This window comes from Coenobita brevimanus, chromosome 44 (assembly GCF_032717465.1).
Source record: "Coenobita brevimanus isolate Jiangsu-jjx chromosome 44, ASM3271746v2, whole genome shotgun sequence".
Taxonomy (NCBI): Eukaryota; Metazoa; Arthropoda; class Malacostraca; order Decapoda; family Coenobitidae; genus Coenobita; species Coenobita brevimanus.
This window is the reverse complement of record NC_136997.1, coordinates 34,979,172-34,994,011: the sequence shown is the minus strand read 5'-3', so window position 1 is coordinate 34,994,011 and position 14,840 is coordinate 34,979,172.

Sequence of the window (14,840 nt, the reverse complement as noted above, 5' to 3'; positions counted from 1 at the left end):
AGCAGATATGTATACCACAGCACTATACTCATGCAACAGTCTGTCACATAACTAGCGTATTAAATGGATTGTAATCTGACTGTGCAGTTTGAGAGTTCAATGTGTCTTTCAAATCTGAGACACGGAATAAACCATTCTCCCCTTCACTGGCCAAACTCTCCCAGCGAGGCTTTTGCTAGATTGTAACATTAAACTGATATTGAAATTTGTGACATGCTCTTGTGGCTGGCACCACCGGACTGTATTTAGTTAAAATATTATCCCAAACATATGGGGGTTAAACGTTACAGAGGCTGGCGTTTGTGGATGCAGTAATAATCCACACATAAAGGCTCACCACAATGCATTATACTTACTCATGGCTTAATATGGTCCCTTATGTGTCTGTTAATAAACAATGGGATCGGGGTCGTAAAATGGTTTGTGTGTGGTGTGTGCGTGTCCGTCTGTCTGTCTGTCTGTCTGTCTGTTTTTGACTGTTTCAGCACGCACGAAGGTTCAGCGTTTAGTGAACAGGAACACTGGAGTACAGCATTTGTGAGTGTTACATTGTGTACATCACACTGGATGAAATGTAAATATAGTAGGGTCATGGACTAAAGTCGTGCAACTTCTGCCCCACGCTACTGTATTGAGCACCGGCTATGTGACATACCATCGTGCTACCGACATGTGTGACGGGGAGGTTTTTGATATTTTAAATCAAAGCACCAAGAATAACTACAGTACTGACATATGTGCTTATAGTATTGTATTACATATGTGAAATAATGGAGGTCAACTACACGACCGCAGAAATCTCAAGAAATGCTTGTAAAACAACTACAAATTTACTGTTTGTTTGTTCTGACAGCACGACGCCTCGCGACGTCAGGAGCAAGTGAATCATCATATATTAACGGCTTGCAAGGTGTGACAAGAGTAACTAGGTGCTATATGCCAGATAATAACCTGCAAGGGTTAATGCTACACACAATACAAAGTGAAAGTTATTAGTCTGTGGTAACAAAAACCCACATCTCCCTCTCCCCCTCCCCCAAGCACACCAAACTCACCAGTCACCTATCCGTCATCCACTCTCTCCCTACACACTGTTCCATACTCTGTTTGCAGTAGCACTACTGCAAATCCAGCACGCCTATAACAATAATCTGACCTCAGAACGAGCCATGCCATTCACAATGTCCATGACGTCACGCAACCACACCCAATTCCTGGGCGTCTTCTCTCCCACCACCCCGAGAAGGCACATCTCCCAACACACATAGACACACTGTGCAAACAACAGACACCCTCCCCACCACTCTCACGACACATCTTTCCCAACACACCTACAACACGCACCTTTTTCTCCATACCCACAACACACTCTCCCACCGCACACTACGACACACACCTTCCCAACACCACACACCTCCAACACACCCACAAGACATCTCCCGTCACACCCATAACTCACACCTCACCCAACACACCCACAGGACATCTCTCCCACCAAACCAAGAACACACACCTCACCCAGCACCCCCACACACCTCACCCAACACCCACACACCTCACCCAGCACCCCCACCACAGGCACTTCACCCAGCATACCTACAGGACATCAATACCACCACACACCTCAGCCACCACACACCAAATACCGCACCACTCCTACATCCACGACACCCACTTTCCACCCCACACAACACAAACTTCACCCACCACACCCACAACACATCTCTCACCACACTCAGCACAAACCTCACCCACCACATTATTTAGCAGCAGTAACACTAGAAAGCTGATGTTGAAAATTGACAGGACCGTGTTGGTTTTGTTTTCCTTTTACGCCACATACAGTAAACATAGGCGAACTCATTCTTCACCTGCCTGGTGAGCTGGTTGGGTGCTGTGAACTGTGGCTATGTGATGGCTGGAGCCGTGAATGTCGGTGTCAGAGACCCACACAACTCGGGAAACCTTGCATCCCGTGGTCTACCTCTGGGTATTTGTTTGCCAAACACACAAAATTAAATCTGACATTGTAGTCATTACATGGTTGTGTTTGTCGACACATTGAAAGAAACAAAAAACAACGCAATATTACGTTCGCCCTGTGCATATCGTCGGATGGTCGTTATAAAGGTCGTTTAATGGTTGGACATTAATGTTACATGAATTTAACATTAACATGGATTGTTTCTAACTCAGATACATATTACCATACGTTTTAATATCAGCGTCTTATTACTATTATATCATAGCTTTGTGTTTGGGAGACACACTTGATAGAAGATGAACTGAAGGTATAAAGGAAAGGGGGACTCCGGTAGTGAAAGCCAGTATTACAGCAACTGACACATACAGCATGGATATGCACCGAATACCAATTACTGTTAGCACAAGTGTACAGTATGCCAAGCATAAACACTGTGCAGTATCTTGGTTGTTTATATCCCGTAGTCAACGTTTGTAGTAGGGCAACACTGATAAATCGACCTTATCACCACCCTGCCTCTACCCAACATCTGACATCGTCGAGCGCCATCTGTTAAAAAAAAAAAAAAAAAAAATTGGCATTATATGCATGTTGTTTCAGATTCACTGGTTCAGGGTTCCGGGGGTTCGAGAAATGGAGTGATAGTACATATAAAACGTGGAGTGTGGTCCATCGAGACTTTTATGCATGGTCGTGGAGAGACGAGTTTTCTGAGCTCTCCTCTAGCTATAGGTCAGCATGAAGAGAGAACCTGTATTTTTTTCACAGGAAAAATCATCAGAGAAATTACCAATATGCTTCTAGCTATAGGGCTGCCTCACTGGCATAGATTTTGCTTTTTCCGCCACTAGGGCGTTTTTTAAATAAAGTTAGGATTAGTTAGTATTCATTTTCCTCCCCTCCCTGTTAGAGATACAATAGGTTTTTGTATCTATTTCCTGAGCTTACCTTTGCTTATCGCCCATGGAGGGTCCCCCCCACTGATCGCTCTGGGGCGTGAACGGACACGGTCGGGCCTCCCTGGAGTGGTTTGAGAGGGCAACCTCAGATTTAGGTGTTTTGCCCCTGGTTGTTGGTCCCTTGTTTGTCTTCTCACCTTCTTCCCACTTCCCCCGTTAGGGGGGAGTGGTACTATGGAGGACGCCCCTACTGCCTCCCCCCCATCAGGGGGGGAGGTAGTCCTGACCGACCCCCGACTGACCAAAGGACGGACTGTCCCCTGACTGAACGGCCCCGGACCAGAGCTTTAGATATAAGTGTACATAATGCCGAGTTTGTCTTGATTCACGCGGTTGGTTCTACTCCCCTGTCCAGCCTCAATCCCTTCATCATCAGGAAGGTGATTGATGGGTGTGCAGGTGAGGTGGAACAAGTTAAAAAACTTGCAAGTGGAGATCTCTTGGTAGACTATCAATTCTGCCCAGGTAAAGGACTTGCTGAAACTGAGGAAGTTCCACAGTTACAATGTCCAGACGACGATCCCCCACTCCATGAATTCCTGCAAGGGTGTTATCACCTGCAGGGATCTGGTGCTTATGGAAGAGGAAGAAATCGTACAGGAATTTGCTCAGCAAGATGTAATAGAGGCCAGATTTATTACAAGATTTTCGGAAGGTATAAGGACGAAGACCGCAACAGTTGTTTTGACTTATGGAAAAGTATCTTTTCCAGCCAATGTGAAAGTTGGATACGAAATTTTCAATGTCAGACCATACATCCCGAATCCCCTTCGTTGTGCAAAATGTCAGATATATGGACACCATGAAAAGGCTTGTCGGTCTTCTAACTTAGTATGTGGCAAGTGCGCGGCTGTAGGCCATTCTGCTGACCACTGTACATCAGAGAATGAATGTTGCTTTGACTGCCAGGGCGCTCACCTCACTTCCTCTCGGGTTTGTCCCAAGTGGAGGGAGGAGAAAGAGGTCTGCACAGTGAAGGCAACTGAGGGCATTTCCTTTTACGATGCTAGGAAGAAGGTGAAGGAGTTGCATCCAACTCCCAAACCTAATATCTCCTATGCATCGGCGGTTGTGTCCAGTCCTGTGATGTGCACTGTGGAGACACAGACTGACCTTACATTCGCTCCTCATGCCCCACACCCTACCTCTCAGTCTAAGCCTCCTGTACGTTCCAACTCTCTGACAGACATCCCTGTTGCCACTTCATACTCTCAGGCTGCCGCTGCTCCTTCGCAGTCAATGCGGTCAAAACAGAAGCCTGACAAGTCAGATAAAATTAACTTGACCACCCTCCCCAAACAGTCACGTCCTCATGTCCTTCCCGCTCCTGGTCCAGCGCGGGAGAGAAAAAATAGCTCGTCCTCGGTGGATTCTGGGAGCCTTGTTATTGATGAGAATATGGAGATCTCCACAAGTAAGCACCGGGAAAGGTCCCCCGGTAGCCACTCGCCTGGTGGGGGGCAGCATAAAAAAAACTAAGAGCACTGGCCACCCTCGTAAATCTTAAACCGCCGCTTTCACTGTATTACAGTGGAATTGTAGAGGTGTCGGGAGTAAGTTACACAATATAGCAATCTTGTTGTCAATACACAGGCCAGACGTTGTTTGTTTACAGGAGATGCGCCTGGAGGATCATCCTGATCCTCCACAGTTCAAACACTATCACTCATATAGAAGATATGAAGGTCACGGAGTTGCCATATACACACACAAATTACACCCACAAACAGAAGTGATTCTAAATTCTACTCTGGAAGCTGTCGCGTGCAGAGTAAAATTTAATAACACGTATCTGTCTATTTGTTCTCTGTACTGTCCTCCACACAGCCCCAGTGATAGTGATGCTTTAAATTCAATAGTTGAACATCTACCTGGGAATAAGTTAGTGTTGGGCGGCTTTAACGCCCATCACTATCAATGGGGTAGCTTGAGGATCGATGGTCGTGGGGAGCAAGTAGCCAACCTAATTTTTTTTTTTTTTTTTTATGCGAGGAAGAAGGAACCAAAGGCCATGGCCCGCAGTAACAGTTCCCTCCAAGAGAAAAACAAAATACAAGAGAGAGCCAAATTCAAGATCCGATCATTTTGAGATGCCTGGACACGCTGCGTTTGAAAGACTGGAGATCATAGGCAGCAGGAAATACAGATAGAGGGAGACAGTTCCAGAGCTGACCTGTTGCATAAATGAAAGACTGGGAGTAACGGTTAACTCTTGCATTAGAGAGTTGGACAGAAAAGGGATGAGAGTTTGCTGCCAGACGGGTGCTACGCGCCCGTCGTAGAGGTGGAGGAATGCAAGCAGACAGTTCAGCAGAGCAGTGACCATTAAAGTAGCGATAGAAAAGAGATAAAGATGCAACAGTGCGGCGAAGAGACAGAGGTTGAAGGGAGTCAGTAAGAGGAGGAGAGTTAATGAGACGAAAAGCCTTTGACTCCACCCTATTGAGAAGAGCTGCATGTGGGGAGCCTCCCCACACATGAGAGTTGTACTCCACACAGGGGCGGATAAAACCTCTGTATAGAGTCAACAATTGTGCAGGGGTAAAGAAAGAGCGGAGTCGGCTTAGCACACCCAATCTCTTGGAAGCAGATTTTACAAGAGATGTAATATGGTCTTTCCAAGATAAGTCCCGAGTAAATGAAACCCCAAGCATGTTCAAGGATGATGCAAGATTAAGCTGAATATTATTAAACATTAATGGGTATACCTGTGGGAGATTTTGTCGGGTTGATAGGGGTAAGAACTGAGTCTTAGATGCATTAAAGAGAACCATATTATTTTTACCCCAGTCAGCGATACGAGCCAAGTCAGACATTAGGTGTGCCATAGCCTCATCCCTTGTTTCTTGAAGTAACTGCTGAGATGGGCGTTGCGGGAACCGAATGGAAAGGTGAAGGGTGGAGTCATCAGCGTATGAGTGGATAGGGTTAGATGTACAGCTTAGAAGATCACTGATGAATAAAAGGAAGAGAGTTGGTGATAGGACAGAGCCCTGAGGAACACCACTGCTGATAGATCTAGGAGAAGAACGATGGCCGTCTACAACAGCGGCTATAGAACGACCAGAAAGGAAGCTAGCGATGAAGGCACAGATAGAAGGATAGAAACCGTAGGAGGGCAGTTTGGAAATTAAAGATTTATGCCAGACTCGATCGAAAGCCTTTGAGATGTCAAGTGCAATGGCAAAGCTTTCGCCAAAGTCCCGAAAGGAGGATGACCAGGAGTCTGAAAGGTAGGTGAGAAGATCGCCAGTGGAGCGTCCCTGACGGAACCCATACTGACGATCGGAAAGAAGGTTGTGATAGGAAAGATGCCTTAAAATTTTTCTATTAAGAATTGACTCGAAAACTTTTGAAATACAGGACGTTAAAGCAATTGGACGATAGTTGGAGGGTTGGGAGTGGTCACCCTTCTTTGGGACTGGCTGAATGAGAGCAAACTTCCAGCAAGAAGGAAAGGTACAAGTTGACAGACAAAGGCGAAAGAGTTTGCCTAGGCAGGGTGTAAGCACAGAAGCACAGTTCTTGAGAACAACAGGAGGGACCCCATCAGGCCCATATGCCTTGTTAGTGCTGAGGCCAGTGATGGCAGAAAATACATCAACTGAAGAAATTTTAATGTCAGCCATGAGGAAGTCAGAGGGGAGAAGTGATGGAGGAACAGCACCGGAATCGTCTAAGGTGGAATTGGAGGAGAAAGTCTGTGCAAAGAGATCTGCTTTATCAGTAGAAGAAATAGCTACAGAACCATCAGAGTAGAAAAGAGGAGGGAAGGATGATGAGGTAAAGTTGTTAGAAAGATTTTTGGCAAGGTGCCAGAAGGAGCGGGAAGAATTCGAGTTGGAGAGTTGAGAGCATTTAGTATGGATGAAATTATTTTTAGTAGAGCGAAGAACAGACTTAGCACGATTCCGGGCAGAAACGTAAAGATGATGTGATTCAGGGGTGGGTTGGCTCCGGTACCTTTTGTAGGCCTTCTCCTTGTTGCGGACAGCATTAGAACAAGCGTGATTAAACCAAGGCTTTCTTGCGTTAGTCAAAGGATATGAGAAAGGAATGTATGCTTCCATGCCCGAGAGAATAACCTCCGTAATGCGCAAGGCACACTCATATGGCTCACGGCCATGGAAGCAATAATCATTCCAGGGAAAATCAAAGAAGTACTGCCTGAGGGCCTCCCAGTTCGCGGCTCCAAAATGCCACAGACGACGTTTCCCTGGAGGGTCCACAGGCTGTACCGGAGTGATAGGACAGGTTAAGGTAATAAGGTTGTGATCGGAGGAGCCCAACGGAGAGAAAAGATTAACAGAGTAAGCAGAAGGATTAGTTGTGAGGAAGAGGTCAAGTATGTTGGAGCTCTCTCCAAGGCGGTCAGGGATACGGGTAGGGTGCTGTACAAGCTGCTCTAGGTCATTAAGGATAGAAAAGATGTAGGCTTGTTCACCAGGTGGATCCGTGAAAGGAGAGGAGAGCCAAAGGTGGTGGTGAACATTGAAATCTCCAAGAATGGAGATTTCAGAGAAAGGAGAAATGGACAGAATGTGTTCCATCGTAGAAGTAAGATAGTCGAAGAATTTTTGATAGTAGAATTAGGGGATAAGTAAACAGCACAGATATATTTAGTCAGAGAATGACAGGAAAGCCGAAGCCAGAGTGTGGAGAATTCAGAAGAATCAAGTTCAGGAACACAAGAGCAAGATAAGTCGTTGCGTATGTATACACAACAGCCACCTTTGGCTTTGAAATGAGTATAGAGAAAGTAGGAGGATACAGAAAAGGGTTTGCTGTCGGTTGCCTCAGACAGCTGAGTCTCCGTCAGAAAAAGAAGGTGAGGTTTAGAGGAGGAGAGGTGGTGCTCAACAGAGCGAAAGTTAGATGAAAGGCTACGAATGTTGCAGAAATGAAGAAGAAGAGAGTCAGACAGTGGTTCCAGGCACCTCGAGTCGTCACCGGGAGAGGGGCAGATGGCGGAGGCATTTATGGTCCCCCCCCCTGGGGACTCCGAGGCTTGATTAGTAGACGCCATTTTTGTTGATTTTTGAATAGGAAGTGTAGTGTGTACTGTGCATGTAGTTTGGTGAAGATAGTTAGAGAAATTTGTACTGGAGAGCATGCTGGCCTACTCTCTGTGTAACTGAGACACTGAAAAAGTTCAGCAAAGGGGGATGGTCAGGAACTAGTCCTGAGGGCTGATGAAACGGGAGCTCCAGCTCTCCCTGTCATCAGCTTTCCATCCACCTCGGGAGTACTGCCCTGCTCGACTGGTGCTACAGTCTACTACTATCCAACAGTCTACTATAATCCAACCTCTGTCTTCTGAACGATGGTAGAGCGACTCGTGTAGATGATCGTACTGGTAATTTTTCGGCCATTGACTACTCTTTGGCTTCCCCTGGTATACATCAAGATTTCTCATGGGACCCTTACGACGACTCCTTGGGAAGTGATCATTTACCCATCTGTCTTTCTTATACAGGCGACATCATTTTGAACCCTCCACCTCCAAAATTTAACTATAAGAAAGCAGATTGGGGATCCTTCTCAAGGACCGCCAATTTAGATATATCTGGGGAGACCATAGATGATAAGTCGAAAATATAACCCAATCCATATTACACGTAGCTGAGGCTGCTATTCCCAAGACTTCTACAGTTCATGCGAACCATAGAGCACATTGGTGGATGTCGGATTGCCGACAAGCATTAAGAAAACGCAATAGGAGACACAGGATTTTGATAGTCAGCCCACTAAGAAAAATTTTATTGCATACAAACATGCACGGGCTGAGACAAGGAGAATAATAAGAAGGGCCAAACGTGACTCCTGGCGGTCCTTTGTGTCCACGGTGACTCGTACAACACCATTACATAAATTTGGTCCACTATAAGAATATTAAATAATAAACGCCCACACTTCCCTGTGACCACCTTCCAGGTGAATAACACCACCTATGACGAGCCCGTGGACGTTGCTAACATTCTCGCCAGGAGTTTTTCTCATGTAAGTAGCTCAGCCAATTATGACCCGCGTTTTCAACATCATAAACGCATGGCTGAGCTACAGATATTAGACTTTGCCACAGAAGACGTATACTCCCCGTACAACCAAGAGTTTACGCTAGATGAACTGCCCCTTGCCCTTAAATCCTGTAAAGACACCAGCCCTGGACCAGACACCATCACGTATGGTATGATCCAGCATCTTAATCAGGACAACCTTAATAAGATGCTAGCACTGTTCAATGAGATTTGAGCGTCTCAAACGTTCCCAAACTCATGGCACTTTGCGCACGTCATACCGATACCCAAAGAGGCTGGTCATCTTATGAATCCCACTTCATTTCGTCCTATTGTGTTGACTTCTTGTCTATATAAGGTCATGGAACGTATGGTTACCAATAGACTTCTTTTTGTTTTAGAGTCGAAGAATTTGTTAATGATCAACATTGTGGCTTCCGTAAATACAGAAGTCCACTAGATCATTTAATGAATTTGGAGCATTGTATTGCAGAGGCATTTGCCAGTAAAGAATTCATGATCCATAAAGCCTATGACATGACCTGGTGACACGGTATACTAATGAAGCTCTATGCTTATTGTTTAAGAGGAAATTTGCCTGTTTTTATTTCAAATTTCTTAAGGGACTGAACTTCCTCTGTCATTTTGCCCCGTAACGTAACATCGGATATATTTATCCAGGAAAACGGGGTGCCACAGGGAAGTGTGCTTAGTCCTACTTTATTTAGTATTATGATCAATGATATTCTGTCATCAGCTCCCATCCCGAGGAATCTTAAATACTCGCTCTACGCTGACGATTGTGCAATATGGCACCTTCCCGTAATGCACAATTTTCGGCTGGGGGGATTCAAGCAGCCCTTGACTCCGTCCACCAATGGGCCTTGCAGTGGGGATTTAAGTTTTCCGTCCGTAAGTGTGCCGCTATAGTCTTCACTAATCGTAACGTACAGCCTCCTCCACTGCCGCGTTCATCACTCAGCGTTGTCAATGTCTGTATCCCACAAGGTGTGAACCACCAACACAGTTTCGACTCTCTTATCCGAAACAGGGATGGGTGCTGGGGGATCTGGGGTGTAGGGTGGGGGATGGGAGGGGTTCGGTGGTGTAGGGAGGCAGAGTAGGTGGGGGGGGGATTGTAGAGAGGGGAAGGAAGTGAAAGCAAGAATAAAATAACATATAAACCCATGGTATAAATACTACTGCAAAACCAACATGAAATATTTTACCATAACATTGTGGTGGAAAGGGAAATCCATTGTTGTTTTGTAATATGTTATCAATACTATGCACTCTTACGGCAACAGTCACGTTACCTAGTTACCTATTGGGTAGATAACTCTTCTCTTTTATTGTTGACATCATAATTAAGATGAAACAGTGGCCTTGGAAGCCTAGAGCATTAGTGCACTACACAACATGTGTAGGCAGGCAGCCGTCACAGCAACGAGAGAACAATCAGGTAATTTATTAACTCCAATTAACTACCCTTGCTCCCGTTAGTGCCTACTTGTTTTCATTGGCATCTGGACGAATCGACGGTTGCCACGTGACTTATAGACAGCCCAAGTTAACATGGGGATCTCCAGATCATATACGGTCATTCTGACCTTCCACCATCATGAACCAGCACGACATCCGAGTATCCCAGCGTGGTGGCATCATCGCCCTGCATGAGGAGGGCCTCAGCTCACGGGCTATTGCTCAGCGACTGGGGATTTCTCAGCGCACAGTGCTCAAGTGGGTTCATCGCTGGCAGGAGACTGGACGCTTGACTGATTTGGGTATGTAGATGGCATATGATATATATAGACATATAGATATATCTACATTTCTCTCTCTCTCTCTCTCTCTCTCTCTCTCTCTCTCTCTCTCTCTCTCTCTCTCTCTCTCTCTCTCTTTCGTTTGTTTGTTTGTTTGTTTGTGGTGGTGCTGGCGGTGGCAGTGTCTGTGGTGGTGGTGGTGGTGGTGGTGGTGGTAGTGGCAGTGTGTAAGGAAATCGACTTTAAGCCACATACGAAGTCTAGCACCATGGTATCATAGGGAATAATGCCGATTTTGGAAAATCAGGTCAGATAGGTTTTTCATCAAACACTACTGAGACTAAAAAAAAACTCTTATCACTAAGCTATCTTACCCTAACCTGAAAATTACCTACGGTGGCAGTTACATGGCTAAAACATTATTATCTATTTTTTTATGAATAGATAGGAGACCTCGGCCCCGAGTGACTACTGCGGTTGATGACGAAGAACTCCTGGAGGCAGCAGAACGCATGCCCTTCAAACCAGCCACGGAAGTCAGAGAGGCTGTAGGTCTGCAGGTGTCCATGACCACAGTGCGGCGGCGATTACACGCAGCAGGGATTCACCACCGGGCACCTGCGAAGAAAGAGCGCCTCACCGATGCCCATCGTGCTGCCAGACTTGCCTTCGCTCAGGAATATGCGGCCAAGGATATGGAGTTTTGGGAACGGACGGTGTTCACCGACGAGAAGACATTCAGCTCCTGCTGCCATGGTCGCATTCATTTATGGAGAAGAAATAACACAAGGTAAGAGCCCTACCCCATCGTTTTACTGTAATCTGGATACCGACTTTATTAAAGGTTCTATTCCTATTGTAATAATACTGTTTTTCGTTATCATGAAGCATGATTTTGTGAGCGTAAATTATGCACAGCACAAAAAAAGGCACTTATATCCGATCCCACCTGCTCCACTTGGTTACAAGCAACATTAACAGAAGGGGGAAATGACCATAAAAATTCATTTCACATTTGTCTCGTATAACTTCTCTCGTTTCATTTTATCTCCATCCTCTGATCCCTCGTCACTTAGTCTCTAGTATTGTTCATATTCGTCATGTATAGGCTGCAGAATCGAAGGTTTTGCATAAGTGTTCTTATTTATGTTGTTTTCTTACGATGCTGCGGTATTGGGTTTGCAGATATGATCGCAGGAACATCTACGAGGAGGCACGTAGTGGCAGGGTGAGCGTTAATGTCTGGGGCTACATGACGCTCCATGGTGTGGGTGACATCCTTCAAATCAACGGTCGATTCACTGCCGACAAATATGTCGACATTTTACAGAACTTTTTCCTCCCCTCACTAGAGAATAATGAGTTCCCATTCCCACCTGGCCCCATTAATTTTGTCCACGATCGTTGTCCAGTTCATATGGCCAGGGTAGTTCAGCAGTGGTTAGGCCATCAAAATAATTTGGAGATGCTACCCTGGCCTAGTAAGGGTTGCGACATGAACCCCATAGAGAATCTATGGGGTTCAGCAGTCAATACATGGGAGCCAGAGTGGGAGAGGACACCAGAGCAGCTCATGGACCACACCATAGCACAGTGGGAGCTGTTCAGGGGCAACCCGGACCTGGTGAGAGGGTATGGTGCGTCCATGCCAGACCGGCTGCAAGATGTTATCGAGAAGGAGGGTGGCTGGACGCGCTACTAGTTTCGAAAATACTGCTCTCAGTAAGGAAATCATATTAATATTTTGAGCTCGTAACTGTGAACACATTGACTTTAGTTTACATTATATTTTGAAACTGACGCTTGTAAGAACATAATTCTATTCCATGAGTTGTTTGAAAGTCAATGAGTACAGAGAAATTATATTTAATTACCACTTATACAGTAACCTCTACCACAGGAAAGCACATAGTTTGTATACAGGTTAACCTCTAGGCTGAGGTCTTCCATGGCATGGTGTTAGTCGTGATTACTGTGGGATCAAACTACTGCTAATAATATTCATTTCATTTTTACAGGGATCTCGCCGCAGCCATGGGGATAGTGCTTGATGGCAAGACCCGCAGCAAGACCGTTTGAGTCAATAATCCCCTTAATGTCATACCAAAGGTGTATCATTAAAGGATAATACATATTCAGTAATATATAATGTTTTACTTTCATTAAATATCATTCATCTGTGTACAGATCATGCAACTGACTGGCGCTGATATTAGTGTGGCTATGAAAAATTCGTTAGCTTTAAACAATATAAAGCGTGTCACATAGATGTAATGATGCGTATCCCCAATACTATATTCACATCATGTGGCAGAAGGTAGATCAAGGGCTGATGCTGGTCACTTCGTATTTAGTTCATCATTGTAACTATGATGTCAACAATAAAAGAGTTATCTACCCAATAGGTTGTCCAGCATTTACCAGCCACTTGGTGAAGGGAAGATGTGAGACGGGGACGACGGAGGAATCAGCAGGGTGGATGTGGAGGAATGGGTGGATGGGAGGGTGGGATGTGTTTGGTATAGACAAGACGGCCTCCTGGTTTTTAATATTTCTTCCTATACTCTCCTCGCAAAGGAAAGCAAAATTTCCAATAAAATGTTCGTGCACACTAGTTATATAGATTGCAATATTCTGATATGCATATTTTGCTGTTACGGCCCCTGTTTTCACTCGTTGCATCTTGGTTACTATTGTCGATCCATGCATTTCGAAAAGTTAACTGACAACAGTTACATTAGCTCGTTATGATGATTAGTGACACATAGAACAAAGAGGGTCAAGATATAGATAAGTTGATATTCTCATATATAACATTGATACAGATTGACTTACACCCAATATATGTTCGAAATATCCAGACTTGCAAAAGTTGACCTATTTCAATTGTAACAGCTATTCGGCCATACAGATATCATACTTATGATAAGCTGATAAGCCACATCCATGAGTAAAGCTCGCTTAGCGAATCGTATGACTGTGCAGGGGCCAGAGGGCAATAAAGGTGTGTGTGTGTGTGTGTGTGTGTGTGTGTGTGTGTGAGTGTGTGTGCGCGCGTGTGCGCGTGTGCGCGTGTGTGTGTGTGTGTGTGTGTGTGTGTGTGTGTGCGCGCTTGCGTGCGTGTGCGTGTGCGTGTGCGTGTGCGTGTGCGTGTGTGAGGGATAGCCCCCAACAAACTCGCTACTTATGATAGTTTATGTTGCCATCCCAGCTGAATCTGTCTGTGACCACATATATAATACTGGAATGTGAACACTCTAGCCTGTGAAAGTTCACTATAAAATTATTACTGCACTTTACAGGCTATTCTATTACCCTTGGTCGGAGGTGATTGGAAACTAATATTGATTATCGCTACACAACAACCACCGTTCATCATGCTGAACTTGTAATAATAATAATAACTACGATGTGTAGGTTTTCACTGGCCGATGCTGAGCATTCATAAAGACGGACAGCAGCGGACGCTAACAGCTGCCTCGCTAACTAGGTAAAGTGACTGTTGCCGTAAGAGTGCATAGTATTGATAACATATTACAAAACAACAATGGATTTCCCTTTCCACCACAATGTTATGGTAAAATATTTCATGTTGGTTTTGCAGTAGTATTTATACCGTGGGTTTATATGTTAGTTTATTCTTGCTTTCACTTCCCTCCCCTCTCTACAATCCCCCCCCCCTACTCTGCCTCCCTACACCACCGAACCCCTCCCATCCCCCACCCTACACCCCAGATCCCCCAGCACCCATCCCTGTTTCGGATAAGAGAGTCGAAACTGTGTTGGTGGTTCACACCTTGTGGGATACAGACATTGACAACGCTGAGTGATGAACGCGGCAGTGGAGGAGGCTGTACCTAATTTGTGCTTAACTTTAGATAATCAGGCGGTACCTTTTCAAAATTCTGTAAATTTTTAGGAATACATTTTGATCATAGAATGAATTTTAAACTTCACGTTAATACTTTGCTTGCTCGTTGTGATAAACCGTTAAATGTCCTCAAGTACCTAGCGGGTACTACCTGGGGTGCTGACAGATAATCTTTATTAATGGTGTATAAGTCCCTTATTCGATCGAAGCTAGACTATGGCGCACAGGTGTATGGCTCGGCATCCG